Genomic DNA, 11,790 nt, shown 5'->3' with positions numbered 1-11,790 from the left:
ATCCCTGGTAGGGACAAATCACTCCTCTCACCTCCATTTATTGCTCTCCTCAAAATAGATTTGGTTATCCTTTACTATCCCAATTGCATTTTAGGATTATATTGTCGGGTTCCCTGAAAAGGCCCATTCAGAGTTTGATTGGAATTGTATTAACTTATAGATTAATTTGGGGAGACTTGTTATGTTTATGATTCTGGGTCCTTCTATTCATGAACATGCTCTATATCTTTATCTGTTCATGGCTCTTTTGTTCTGCAGTAATATTTTGCAGTCTCCTCCAGGAAGGTTTTACACATCACTTTCTTTTAATCTCAATTCCTAGTGGCTCTTGTAAGCAATGCCTTCTGATATTGTATTTTCTGACTGGTTATTTCCAGACATGGGATATTATTGATCTTTTATATTGCTCTTGTATCTAGCAACTCTTCTATTATCTTTCTTTTTTTAAATTTTTTTAATTTATTTATGATAGTCACACAGAGAGAGAGAGAGAGAGAGAGAGGCAGAGACATAGGCAGAGGGAGAAGCAGGCTCCATGCACCGGGAGCCTGACGTGGGATTCGATCCCGGGTCTCCAAGATCGCGCCCCAGGCCAAAGGCAGGCGGTAAACCGCTGCGCCACCCAGGGATCCCTCTATTATCTTTCAAAGTTTGTAGAAGCTCTTGGGTTTTCTATGTAGACAATCATATTATCAACAAAGAACCATAAAGTTTTGGCTCTTTCCCCCATTATTATACTGTTTATTTCCTTTTCTTAACCTACTGAATTGGCTAGGATCTCCAGCACAATGTCAAATAGAGGAGTGCTAGCTGGGTCCTTATTTTATTCCTGAATTTCAATAGCCATACTTTTCATGTTTTCATGTTAAAGTGTAATAATCAGCTATCTGCTATGAGTTCTTATTAGATTCCTTTGATCAAACTATTTTTATTTTTAGTTTGCTTCATGAGTAAGTATTGAATTTTATAATATGTTTTTCTGCATCTACTGAGATGGTGGTGTCATTTCTTTTTGACTCCGTTAATGTGGCAAATTCTATCTAAATATTTTTCAAAATTTGACTATTATATACCTAGGATATTCCCAACTTGGTCATGATGTACACATTTAAAAAACACATTATGAATTTGTTTTGCTTGTATTTTACTTAGGATTTTTACACGCATGTCAAAAAATGAAATCGGTTTATAAATTTCTTGTGCAATCTTTTGTCCAACTGGTATATCAGCTATGCTACCTTCCTAAAATAAATCCAGTCTGTCTTCTATATTATTTTAGAGGGCACTTGATGGGATGAACACTGGGCATTATACTATATGTTGGCAAATCAAACTTAAAAAAAAATCCCTACTATAACAATTGTTATGATCTCTGTTTTGTCCCTAATGCTTATGACTTGACCCTTTGAGTTGACTGGACTTGCACAAAGTTTGTTATTTTATTGGTCTTTTAAAAGAATCAGCTTTTGGTGCCATTGGTTGTGAGAGGCTTTAGGAAATCCAACAAATATCATCTGTCTTTCTTATGGAATTTACAGATTATTTGTGACTAAGATAGAAAGGGAAGCAACAATTATCATCTTTATTATTGATGAGATTGATACAGGAGAATGAAACGTATATATGAGGGCAAAGGCCAGAGTGAGACAGACTCATGTGCTCACTTACACGGTTGAGAGATGGCAACCCACACTTTGTCCCTTGGAGACAGGCTTTTATACTCAACTTAGTCTGTGGTAAAGGACAGTAGTGAACATATTCTTGGCTGGAGTGGGGACAGAGGGGAAAGATAGATTGAAAGAGAAGGGCAGAGAAGAGGTGGTTTCATACATGCTTAGCTTCTGTGTCCAACCAGGGGAGGGGCTCCTGTCCCCCAGCAGGTGTAAGGTGGGGGAGGGAGAGCACAGAGGCCTGACTAGTTTCTCCTTCCCCTTGGAAGGAAGCCTCATAAGCAGGGAATACGGTCTCCCCTGACACTAATTATGTCCAGTATTTAAAAGTTCTTATTTCATTAGGTTTGCTTTTACCATTTTTATTTCATTCCCTCTACTTTCTTTGGTTTTCTGTTTAATATTTTTCTAGCCTCTGAGTTAACTGTTTCAGTCATTGTCTTCAATCTTTGTTGTTTTTTAAAAAAATGTATCACAGTTAAGGGTATAAATTTAGAACTAAGTAGCTGTGCACTTTAGCTGCATCCCACAAATTTTGAAAAGCAGTACCTTTATCAACACCCAATTCTCAGTATTTTGTCATGTATTTGTAGGTTCCTTTATAATTAGAGTTGCCAAGGTTTATTTCTTATTTATAAATGAGTGGGGCTAAATTTTTTTTTTTTAAGTAGTGGTTTTCCAGTTTAACTGCACTGTGCTCAGAGATTGTGGCTTATGAGTTATAGATTTTTCAGTATTTCTTAAGACTTCCTCTGGGACCTCATGAATGGTCAATTTTTACATATGTTCAGTGTGTGCTTGAAAATAATGAATATTGTCTATTTGTTGCATCCGAATATATAAAATAGATTAAGCTTGTGAATTATGTCATTCAGACATTATAAATTGTTACTTTTTTTATCTGTCTGTTCTAGTGGTTTCTGATAGACGAGTATCAGAGTCTTCCATGCCTGTGGCTTCTCCATTTCTCATTGTAAATAAGTGAGTTTTTGCTTTGTGCATATTGAAGTTATATTGTTAGGTGCATGCAAATTCATGATTTGGATGATCGAATAACTTTATGTTGTATATTTATTTATGATGCTTAATAATGCTTTCTGCCATAAATTCTTATTTTAACATTGTCGGGCCAGCTTTTGTTGTTAGTCTTTGTCTACTGTGGCAAAAGTTTCTAGTTGTCATCTGGTACAAATTTTCCCATTCTTTCTTAGTAGCACAGCTAAACTGTACTTGTGGTGAAAATGCACCTGGCTAAAATTATATTAAGTGGCCTCTCTTGCAGCGGGGTGTGGCCCATGAGATGTTGGCAGGACGGAAAGGCTGCTTGCAGGAGTCAATCCAGTAAGGAGGGTGCACTTTTGTTCTGTCCTTCTTTCCCCTTTCTGCTGCCTGGAATGCTGATTGGATGGCTGGAACCCTGGCAGCCATCTAGGAATGTGAGGTTGCCTTGAAGATGGCACCATATACTGGAGTAGTGGAACAGAAGGAAGGTACGGGGTCCCTGTTGACAATGGAACTGTTGTTCCATTTCTGGCTGGCCTTCATCTATGCCTTTCTATGTGAGAGAGAAATACACTTTTATTGTGTTTAAGCTACTGCTTTTTTGACTTTTTATATGCAGTCAAAACTAATCCTAACATATTATATTAAATATTTTTTGTATGTGTCCCTTTACTTTCAGTTTTTGTTGTTTTTATTTTTATTTTATTTTTTAGAGAGAGTGTGTGTATGAGCGGGATGGGGAGGAGCAGGGGGAGGGGGAGAGAGAGAATCCTAAGCAGGCTCCATGCTGGGCTTGGATGTAGGGGTTGATCCTACGACCCTGAGACCTTGACCTGAGCCAAAATCAAGAGTTGGATGCCCTACCGACTTAGCCACCCAGGTGCCCCTTGTGGTTTATTTATTTATTTTTATTTTGTTATTTATGTTTGTAGTTTATTTTCAATGTTTTCTTTTAAGTATATCACTTCACATATTTTGGATATAAACCCTTTGTTTAGTCACATATATTAAACTTTTTAATAACAATGCAAATTTGTGTATATATATTTTTAAGATTTTATTTATTTATTTATGAGAGACACACAGAGAGAGGCAGAGACATAGGCAGAGGGAGAAGCAGGCTCCCTGTGGGGAGCCTGATGCAGGACTCGATCCCAGAACATTGGGATCACTACCTGAGCCAAAGGCAGATGCTCAATTGCTGAGCCACCCAGGTGCCCCAAATTTGTGTATATTTTAAAAATAATTTTATGAGCATTTAGCATTGTGCCTTGGACGTAGTAGGTACTTGCAAAATGTTTGTTGAATGATGAATAAATAAATATGCTACAAATATTTTCTCCCATCTGTCATTTATCTTTTAACTGTAATTATAATGTTTTTTGCTGTACTGAAATTAAAGTTTTTATGTAATCAAATACTTGAGCCTTTCCTATTTTGGTTTCTGAGTTTGCCTATTGTGCTTAGAAAGGCTCTACTCACCCCAAACTTATAAACACACTCTCCAAATTTCATATCACCATTATATCTGCGAATATGTATGCATGAATATTGACTTGATGAGGATTTTTGTGTGTCTATGGTGTGAGGTAGACATTCAGCGTTGTTCCGTTCTAAGTGGATAGCTAATTATACGAACATTTTCACTGAACAATATATCCTGTTACCAGTGAATTTAAATTTTATTGTAAATTAAACCATCTGGCTTCTTTGGTGTTGCTTGGGAGGATCGATAACCATATTTACCCAGACAAATTCTCTGCTCTGCACCACCAGAGTGTACTATAAAATTTATCCATGTGAGAAACAACTTGCTTGGCAGCAAATTTAGATTTTCAGTTTGGAGCCCTTCCCACCTGCTTCCTGAGAGCCTACACTGTCATGACTGCCTTTGGTGAACATTTGCAAGGCTCAGAGTATCTGTGTACCCCTTTCCTAGACGTCCTTGAGACCCATGTTCCACACTTTTTCTTATCCCCGACTATGGCATAATAAAAAATATATGTTCGATCTTTATCCCCAGTTCCATTCCTGACGCAGAGCTCCTAAATTCCTTGGGATTACCAGAGTGCTAGGAATGTCTTTGGTTTTATTTTATTTTTTTTTAAGATTCTATTTATTTATTCATGAGAGACACTGAGAGAGAGGCAAAGACATAGGCAGAGGGAGAAGCAGGCTCCCTGTGGGGAACCCGACTCGGGACTCGATCCCAGCACCCCAGGATCATGACCTGAGCCAAAGGCAGATGCCCAACCACTAAGCCACCCAGGTGCCCCAGAACATCTTTTGTTTTAAGGGACTGACTCTTGCCGGATCTCTAGATGGCTTCACAATGGGGGTTGGTCACCAACATGACCAAACCTTGATTACAGGGTTGGAACTTGGAGCACCTGGGTAGCTCAGTCAGTTAGATGTCTGCCTTCAGCTGGGGTCATGGTCCTGGGGTCCTAGGATCAAGACCTGTGTGGGGCTTCCCGCTGAGTGGGGAGCCTGCTTCTCCCTCTCCTCCCTGCTCGTGCTCTCTCTCGTTATCTCTCTCTCAAATAAATAAATCAATAAGTAAAATCTTAAAAAAGAAAGAAGGTTGGAACTTCTACCCCTCCCCCAACCTTTGGGAAGGAGAGGTGGGTGGGAAATTGAATTAACAATTGATCGGGATCCCTGGGTGGCGCAGCGGTTTGGCGCCTGCCTTATGGCCCAGGGCGCGATCCTGGAGACCCGGGATCGAATCCCACGTCGGGCTCCTGGTGCATGGAGCCTGCTTCTCCCTCTGCCTGTGTCTCTGCCTCTCTCCCTCTCTCTTGGTGACTATCATAAATAAACAAAAATTAAAAAAAAAAAAAAAAAACAATTGATCACACCTAGATGATGAAGCCTCCATAAAAACCCCTAGTGGTGGGGTTTGGGAAGCCTCTGGGTTGGTGAACACCTGGAGGTGCTAAGAGGGTGGCTCAGCTGGAGAGGACGTGGAAGCTCTGCACCCCTCCACCCCACACCTTACCCTCTGCATGTCTTGCAGTTGTCTCTCTCAGAGTTGTATCTTTTGTAATAAACCAATGATAGTAAACAAAGTGCCTTCCCGAGTTCTGTGAGCTGTTCTAGCAAATATCAAACCTGCAGAAGGAGTTGTGGGAAACTTCGATTTATAGCCAGTCAGAAGTAGGAGAGGCTCAGACTTGTGACTGGGGTCTGAGGTGGTGGCAGTCCTGTGGGACTGAGCCCTTTAACTTTGGAATGTGATGCTAACTTCAGGTAGACAGAGTCAGAATTGAATGGAATCTCAGGACACCTGTTGGCGCCGGATGGTTCATGTCTTCGTTCAGGTTCCTATGACAAAGTACCATGGACTGAGTGGCTTTTAGATCATAGAAATCTATTTCTCTCTGTTCTGGAGGCTGAAAATCTGAGGTCAGGGTGCCAGCATGGTCGGGTTCTGGTTATGGCCCTCTCCTGGTTGCAGACTGCTGACTTCTCATTGAATTCCCACATGGAAGAGAGAGCTGGCTCTCTGGCCTCTTCTTATAAGGTCACTTGAAGGTTCCCCCTCATGACCCAATTACCTCCCAAAGGACCAGCCTCCAAAAACCATCAAACTGGGATTAGGGTTTCAACATGTGAACTTGAGGGAGACATAGAACAGTCATTCCATTGCACTCGATGGAAGAAAAAAGGTCTCAGGGTGTCCAGGTGGCTCAGTCATTTAAACATCTGACGCTTGATTTTGGCTCAGGTCATGATCTCAGGGTTGTGGAATGTAGCCCTGCGTCAGGCTCTGCACTCAGTGGGGAGTCTGCTTAAGGTTCTCGCTCCCCCTGCTCACACTCGCTCTAAGTAAATAAATACAATCTTTAAAAAAAAACTCAGACATTTGCTCTCAAACTGACCACTGAGCCAAATCATGAGCCTCTGCCCAGGAGTCAGACAGAGAGCAGATCCATCCTTCCACTCACGGTGGCCAATCAGACACTCCTCCAAAATATCCTTCTGCCCCAGGGAAGGATTTCCCTTCTCCACTGTCCTCAGAGCCTCTCTGAACGGGTCCCACTGCTGTCTCAGCCCATGCACCAGGCTCAGGGCTGTTCTTTCTCAGGCACTGGTGGGCAAGATGCCACCACATGTTTTCGAACACCTCCAGTAGGAGTGGAGGGTGTCCTGTCCCACCCCTCGATGAGAATCACTACTAAGGCTTTTCCTTAGCAGGACCATGCAATTTACTTGTCAATATGGTGCTGATCACATAGTAGGTGCTCATGTAATTGATTGATACCAAGATCAGCACAAAGCTCCCTTTGCGTCTGTAGGGAACAAGCATGTACAGAGGGGGGCAAATTCTCCATCTTTAGGACTTGATTTCTGTCTCCTGTTATTACATATAAATGTCATTCATTTACCCATAAGACTTTTACTGTTTGGACTCCAGGTGCCCTTTATTTATTTATTATTAAAATAGTGGTTGGGGCACCTGGATGGCTCAGTCAGTTGGGCGTCTGCCTTCAGCTCTGGTCATGATCTTGGGGTCTGGGGATCGAGCCCCATGTCAGGCTCTCTGCTCAGCAGGGAGCCTGCTTCTCCCTCTCCCTCTGCTTGCTGTTCTGCCTACCTGTGCTCTCTGTCAAATAAATAACATTTAAAAAAAATCTTTAAAAAAATAAATAAAGGGACACCAGAGTGGCTCGTGGTTGAGTGCCTGCCTTCAGCTCAAGGAGTGATCCCGGGGTCCTGGGATCTAGTTTAGCATCGGGCTTCCCGCAGGGAGTCTGCTTCTCCCTCTGCTTGTGTCTCTGCCTCTCTCTGTGTGTCTCTCATGAACAAATAAATAAAATTTTAATAAAATAAAATAGTGGTTACTACTTTTTAAAAACAAAGTAATGCTAGTCCAGTGCAAAAAAATGGAAGAATGTAGAAATGCCCCTGGAAAGTACACCCCCAAATCCATAATCACCTGTCCAATGTTAGTATTTTGATGTATTTTCTATTCTTCCTTATGTATATATATATTCAGATAGATACAGGTAGAATCTTACAAAGGTATTTGTTTTTTGTACATGGTTCTATTGCCAGGTGGGTTTTTTTCTGTTTAGCAATATATTATGAACATTTTGCATGCTGATAAATTTTTTTCTACCACATAGTTTTTAATAGATGCAAATTATTCTAGTATATGATTGTGCCTTGACCAATTACCTGTTAGAATTTTTTTTTTTGCCATCATAAGCAACCCTGGGATGAACATTTTTTTCCCATATTAGTTCACTCGTATGCTTGTCTTCTAGAGGTGGCATTGTTGAACCCAAGACAATGGATGTTTTTAGGGTTTTTGTAAAAATTAGTCCCTGAAAGACCATATTGGTTTTAGAGGCTCATTTCAAGCTGGAGGCAGATGTTCTGTGCGTGATCCTAGCCTTGGACCTGGTGCCCACAGGCAACCTACTCTCCAGTCTCCCGGGTGTTTGGTGCCATGTGTCTTACAAAAGGCTTTGTTGTCCATGACCCCAGTCGTTGTGTCCTCAACATTGACCCTGTGAGGTCAAGAGGACAGGAAGTCATCCCTTTGGCAGATCAGAAGCCTGAGGCAGTGGATGTTCAAATGTTGGTTTGCAAGGGCCTTCGTAACCAAATACCATAAGCCAGAGGCTCAAACAACAGACATTTATGTTCTCACAGTTCCGGAGGCTAGAGGTGCAAGATCATGGGGTTGGCAGGTCTGATTTGTTCTGAGGCCGCTCTCTCTGACTTGAAGATGGCCACCCTCCCGCCATGACTTCACATGGACTTTCTGTGTCCCCGTCCATCCCTGGTGTCTCTCTGGGGATCCAACTTTCCTCTTCATATAAGGACACCAGTCAGACTAGACTGGGGCCCACTCTGATGGTCTCATTCTAACTTTCTCACCTCCTCTAAGGTGTCCAAATACAGTCAGGCACATCCTGAGGTAGGGGGATTAGGGATTCAACATGTGACTTTGGGTGTACAACCCAGCCTGTGACAGTGAGTGGACAGTGGAACTGGGGCTCTCCAGATTTCTCCAGTCTCTACTTCTCCCAAGAGCCAGGACTCTGGCCGAGGCTGGGGGATGGGATGTAGACATGGCGTTCCACTGCGGTCCACACCAGGAATCTTTCAGGAGTGGGCAAGGCACGAACACAGGCTGGGCTTCTGTTAATTGGTTTGGGAGGAGGGACAGATGTCACTGACGGAGTCTCTCCCAGAATCCCAAGCCTTTGGGAGGCAGAGGAATCCTCCTTGGAGGAATCTTCTGGTTCATAGATTCTGACCGATTTCCCAAAGTGATTTCATTAAGTGGAGCCTTGACTTTCTTTCAGTACAAATTTTCATTCATTAGCTTCTTCAGGAGGAGGCTGTATGGGTGGGGGGGGGGGCGCTGAATTGGAGATGAGAGCCCCAGGGTATTTGGACATTTCCCAGCAGGCAGCTGCATGGATCTCGTCTATAAAACGAGGACAGCCCTGCTCTCTTAGAAAGCTCTTTGTAGGCTGCATGAAAGGTATTATTAACATTAATAATAAAAATAAATGAGAAAGAAAAAGACACAGAATCTTAAGTCATTGATATCCGTAAGGGAAATAGAACTGTGCATTCTTTTTTTTTTTTTGTAAGGTTTTATTTATTTATTCATGAAAGACACAGAATGAGAGAGGCAGAGACATAGGCAGAGGGAGAAGCAGGCTCCCCGCCGAGAGCCTGATGCAGGCCTCCATCCCAGGACCCCAGGACCACGCCCTGAGCCAAAGGCAGTTGCTCAACCACTGAAACACCCAGGCCTCCCAAGTGCATATATTCTGAGATAGAAAAAGGATGACCTTTTAGCTTAGCTGTGAAGTTCAAATCCATTTTCATCTGCTCTGGGCAGTAATTTGATTGCAAGACACACTTCTGACTTGGAGAGAATTGGTACCCAAGCCTGACAAGAGGCCACACCCAGGCCCCTAATGAGCTGGTGATACTTCCCTGCTCTGGGCATTATCTGGCAATCACCGGTGTCAGTGAGTCGATGAAGAGTTGCTTGGGGAAACCCAGGTCCACACGGGCATTTGGAAGAGTCTCCCAGTAGGCTGATTACCTCCAGGTCTGGAGTTTAAAGCACATGGGAGCCCAGTACAAATGAATAGGTAAAAAGAAACCAGAGACATACTTACCACCGGGATGAGAGGGGGAATGTGGTTTTAGCAACGCCACAGAGGACATTGCCTGGAGCAGCATCAGCTTTGTGGCTGGTGGGATTTTAATTAGATTAAAGGGCACTTTTTAAGCCCCGGTATTTTAGATGTATTCCCATCAATGAGCCCAATCTGGATGTAGAGAGTGTCATGGGACATCTGGGGCCAGCCCCTAGGAGCAGAACAGGGGCTGGCAATATTGTCTCTGAATCCTCAGCTCCAGCGTGGGGAGGAGAGCCCAAGAGGGACACTGTTGTGCAGAAGACTGACACAGCAGGCACTGGCTTTGCACTTGACATGCCTGGTTCAGTAACTATTCCTCCAGCTGCTCTATAACTGTGGGCAGGCAGCCCCACACTTGGGCTCTCCTCTGTCCAGTGGCCCAGTGAGGCTCGGCAGTGCTCTTTGACAGCATGGCCTGCAGTCGGCTGGGCTGCTGGACAAGCCAGTGGGACGCTAATATTTGAGGGTGAGAGTGAGCCCTAGTTTCCCAGGGCTGCTGTGATGGTGTCACAAACCAGAGGCTCACAATGACAGCAATTTATACTCTCTCATCTCCCCTGCCTCTTCCAGCCTCTTCCAGCCTCTTCCAGCCTCTTCCAGCTTCTAAAGGCTGCAGGTGATCTTGGCATCACTTGGCTCCTAGATGCATCTCTCCTGTCTCTGCCTCTGTCAGCATGTGGCCTCCTAACCCATGTCTCTGTGTCTTCACCCGCCTTCCCTCTGTGCATGTCTGTGGCCCAATTCCACCCACCCCCACCTCCTTATAAGGGCACCAGCCAGTGGATTTAGGGTCCAGCCTTTTAAACTCATCTTAACTTGATTTCAGCTCTAAAGACCCTATTTCCAAATAAAGTCATGTTCTGAGGTTCTGGGTGGACATGGATTCTGGGAGAACACTGTTCAGCCAGTGCAGTGGGAGATGAAAATGTGGGTGATCCCATGACTTTTCCAATCACTCTTGGGGGACGAATGTCCTATGGTCACTCTAAGTCTAAAGCAAGATCTCAAGTCAGAAATTCAAGGTTCCCAGTCCCGTGTATTGGTCCTGTTTTTTTTTCCCACCCAAGACACATCATGACTGCAGGCTGGCTGATGATGGGCAGCAGCAAGGAGGTCTGAACAGCAGCCTTGTCCTCTCCCCTCTGCAGCTGGCAGTAGGCCAGGGAACAGCTGTGGGGTAGGAAAGGCCCAGCATAGCTGTCTCATCCTAAGAGCTCTGAGATCTGCTGGGATTTAACTTGAGTGACTGAGAGACTGCAGGGCAGGGGTTCTCCAGGGAGATGTCCTCTAGTGGCCTGCTTGCTCACTTTCTTCTCACGTCCTAAGACTTAAGCAGCCCACCTGAATCCCACCCCTGTGAGGCCTGTGTGCTATTCCAGCTGACCTGTGGGACTCCAATCTGCCCCCACCTGTGTGGCCTTCATCCTCCTCTGCCTGGACCAACTCTGGGAAGCAGGCTGGTCCCAGCTCGTCAGTGGGCCAGGGGAGCTCCACAGTCTCATCTTCATTGTGTACTCAACAGTCAGGTCACCCATCAAGCTCTGTGGGAGGCCCAGACTCCCCTGGCTTGAGGTGGGAGGGAGACACTCCTTACCCTTACCCTCTCTCATTGCACTTGGAGGCAGGTGGGACTTCCAGCTTTCTCCAAAGAAATCCTTTTATAAAAACCTCTCTACTCTGACCTTTCTTGATTCTGAGATTGATCAGTGGTGAAATCCCTTCTTGGTGACCCTGCCCTCATGGGCCTCATGACCTGGCTGTGATGCAGGGGAAGTAGGCATTGTGAGACCTCATGGGGTCATAAGGGAGGGCCCAGGGAGCACTCAGAGGCTGACTCATCCTCAAGGGTCCCATGGGTTTGAGCAGGGGAGGTGACCGTGATATTCAGGCAAATGAGGATCAGATGGCCTATGTGGGGAAGGAATGACAAGAAGCCC

The sequence above is a fragment of the Canis lupus genome, chromosome 18 (assembly GCF_011100685.1).
Source record: "Canis lupus familiaris isolate Mischka breed German Shepherd chromosome 18, alternate assembly UU_Cfam_GSD_1.0, whole genome shotgun sequence".
Classification (NCBI taxonomy): domain Eukaryota; kingdom Metazoa; phylum Chordata; class Mammalia; order Carnivora; family Canidae; genus Canis; species Canis lupus.
The sequence above is the reverse complement of the archived record's forward strand: the minus strand, read 5'-3'. Positions refer to the sequence as shown.